Source organism: Mastomys coucha, unplaced genomic scaffold, assembly GCF_008632895.1.
Source record: "Mastomys coucha isolate ucsf_1 unplaced genomic scaffold, UCSF_Mcou_1 pScaffold6, whole genome shotgun sequence".
In the NCBI taxonomy this organism is placed as follows: domain Eukaryota; kingdom Metazoa; phylum Chordata; class Mammalia; order Rodentia; family Muridae; genus Mastomys; species Mastomys coucha.
In genome coordinates, this window is record NW_022196912.1 from 8,603,117 (window position 1) to 8,606,787 (window position 3,671).

Here is a 3,671-nt window from a genome sequence, read left to right on the forward strand (position 1 = left end):
TGCATAGGCAAATACAGCCATGCAGAAGCATTCCGTTGTGAATAAAGATCATTTAAAAATGAGCAAGAGCTCATGCTTCCCTGAGAAAGTTCCAGAGCTCTTCAGTAAGCATGAAGGCAAGAAGCCAGGGGTAAAAGGGTTAACAGGGGACTGAGATGGGGCTCAGATCTGCTGTCTCTCCCCAGACAGTCCGTCTTGTCTTTTCTCTTAAATGTAGATGAATGTTTAAGTATGGTGCTGCGGTTGAAGGCATCTCTGTTAATAATGCAATAGAGGGCTTCCTGAGGGGACAGCAGTTGATTTGGAAATCGAATATGGTGCACTCTAAATTCTGGTCCCCGGGGAAGGCTGACTAACGGATAAGTGCCATGAGCTAGCATGGGGACTCATTCTGTCAAATCAACTTGCTGGAAAGGCCCCATGCGGAACCTTCTCCAGTCTCTGGGAGCTAATGTGAGCAGACATTTGTGACATTAGACATAGCAGCAGGCCTGGCATGAAGGAAAAGTTCGCCATCTACCAACAAGGTAGCCTTTAGATGACAAGGATCAAGAAACCAGTGCAAATTTGTTAATGTAACAACTTGGAAAAGTATGCTTTAAAAAAAAAAATAGTGCCACTCTGTAGGGAGAAAGGATCAAAGAAAAGCAGTGACCGACCGGCAGTCCCTGAAAGCCTTCGTGGGCTCTTACAGATCGCAGGCCCTGGCTTTTCTCTTCCAGTCTCTTTTCTAGACTGCAGCATCTCTAGTTAAATGAGAACATATTTATATAATAAAGAACCTCTTGCCTGTTGGTCTGTCCTTCTCTCTCCCTTCCCTCCCTCCCTCTATACTTCTCTTCTTTTTTCCCTTGCTCCTTTCTGAGAGCCAGCCACTTGTATGGGTGACCACAGAAACCACGGAAAGAGAGTGAACCCCTTAGAACAGGAATTCTCGGCAGTTGTGAGCCCCTGCTGTGGATGCTGGGAACTGAACTCAGGTCCTTTGGAAGAGCAGTATGAACTCATACCCTCTGAGCCATCTCTCCAGCCTGGCTTGGATCCTTTCTAGTGAAAACCTTGTAACAGCATACCTGAGCATGGGTAACATTAAGAGCAAAGGCACATTTGAACTCAGTACACTTAGAGACTGGGAAGTCCCAGAGAATGGCACCGGAATCCTCTCGGCCTTCGGTGAGGGCCACAAGCCACTCCAACTTTTGCTAGAAGGCCAAAGGGCAAGTGGGCTCATTCCAAGGAGAAAGAGCAGGGGAGCTGAGTTGCCGCAATAGATAACCCTTCCCCATTAAAGAGTATTCATGCATCTGTGAGGGCTCCACTTGCCACTAAAGCCTCCTACCTTTCATACTCCACTGAAGAACTAAGGCTCCAACACAAAAACTGGGGAAGGGGCACAGACTGAAACCATAACATTCTGTGATATGAAATATAAGTAAATGTCTATAACTAGTAAAATGAAAGAATCCAAGGATTAAATTCCCACACTTTGAGATCAGATAAACAGATCTGATTGTTTTGTATATGCCTGGTTATTTCCCATTAGTTGGGGGGAATGGAACAAAATGCCAATTTGATGTGGCATATCTGTCCCAGGTGTAGCTTAGGGGGAAAAAAAGCATATCATTGAGTATGGCAGGTTAAGCTAGATCTTCCATGGAAGATGAGCAAAGCCAGGCTCTGGAGAGACAGCTTCCATTCAGGTTCTAGCTCTGCATAAAACAGAAGCGTATGATCTGTGAACAGATCTACCTCAAGAGAGTATTCTAAAAACACCTGCCTCATAAGATTATTAGAACTTGAGTTAACCCGTAGGAAGTTCTGAGACTTCATTCGGGATGGCCTAAGCACTAGACAAATTTGGCTTTGGTAGGTATTTAATGAATCTTAATAGTTTCTTAATGATCATAGCTATAAAGAAGTTTCTGTGGTCAAAAATAAGTTGGGGAATTGGGGTTTATAACAGAAATTGCTGCTACAATGGAATTTTTTTCTGATCCTTCTCTATGCAAATGTACGCTGTGAGCACCAGGGGAGAGTTCATTAAGATCTGACCATTGAGAACTTTTTTCTATTGTCAGAGATCATACCATGTACAGAGACCCCCAGGTGCCCAATTTTTAGCTCTGAAAGCAAAGGAACTTTTGAGCTGTGTGCCTGAGCTATGGCAGTACTTCTAAGCATGGCTATTGTGATTGACGTTGATTTAACACACAGAAGTCATGTGTCTCACTAGAAAAATCTACAGTTTTCTTTCATCTTATTATTAGTTTTATGTTTTGTGTATAATCCCTGCCTAGACCAGGATGACCTCGAACTTAAAGCCACTCTCCTGCCTCTCCTCCTAGGTCCTGGAATTGCGGGTTTATGTTACCATCCCTGGCAACAATTCTTTTTCTAAGACAGCATTTTGTCTGAATAATATCTGGTTAAAACACAGATTCTGGACTCAGGCACACCTGAGTTTGCTTCTGTTAAACAAATCATCTAGTGTCTGTTAGATCCAGCTGTAAATGGGGGTAATGGGGGCAATGGAGTTATTAGCCTCTGAGGTTTGTCCTGCAAATTAAATATGCTTATTTATAGTTGGCATCACTGGTTATTAGTGATGCCTATGTCCCAACAAATAGTGAAGTTTCTACTATGTTTCCAACTTTCCACATCTCCATGCTCCCTCCTTGTCTTAGAGTTATGAGGACGAGTCCAGTGCTGAGGTGCACACGACTCTCTGGTTTGACTGTGTTTCAGACAAAGATGCCTGCATTGCCCAGGTTAGCCTGAAATTATGATCCTCCTGACTATGCTTCCCACGTTTTGGGATTATAGGTAAGAGAGCCCATTCCTAGTTCCATATGTCTTCCTTGGGTGTATATGTGTTTATGTGCACATGCCGGTATAAATGAGTGCAAGGCTCATGTGTCAATCAGCAGAAAATTTCACCTATTGCTCCTTAGGCACCTCTTACCTCTTATTTGAGACATGGTTTCTCATTGGCCTAAACTCTCACCTCTTATTTGGGACTTGGTTTCTCATTGGCCTATAACTTCACCATGTAGGGAAGGCTACCAGTCCCACCAGCTTCTAGGGATCTGCCTGTCTCCACCTCCCACCCCACCTTTGTTGGAATTACCTCTGCACTCTGCCATGCCCAGCCTTTCATGCCAGTTCTGTGGCTCCAAACTCAAGTCCCAACACTTACAGGACAAGTGCTTTATGGAGCCACCTCCTAGCCCTGATTTACTTACTTTTTTTTTTTGCAAGTATATATGTATGTGGTATGTGAGCATGTGTGTATGAATATTTGCATGTGTATAAGCACAACAATGTGGTTACATGTACATGTGTGTGCTTGTGGAGGTCACAGATTGGCATCAGGTATCTTCCTCTGTAGCTTATCGCTTTGCCAAGTCAGTCTCTCTCTCCGAACTTGGAGCTCCCCAATTAGGTAAATGTGATGGCTAGTCTCGGTTGTCAACTTGACTTCATCTAGAATTAATCAAAAAGCAAGCAGCTGGGAACACCTGTGAGGGATTTTTCTTAATTAAGTTATTTTAGGACTGGCACTCGTGGTGCATGCCCTGATCCTAGCACCCAAGAGGCAGCAGAAGCAAGCAGATCTCAGTGAGTTCGAGGCCAGTCTGGTCTACAGAGTGAGTTCTAGGACAGCCAGAGCT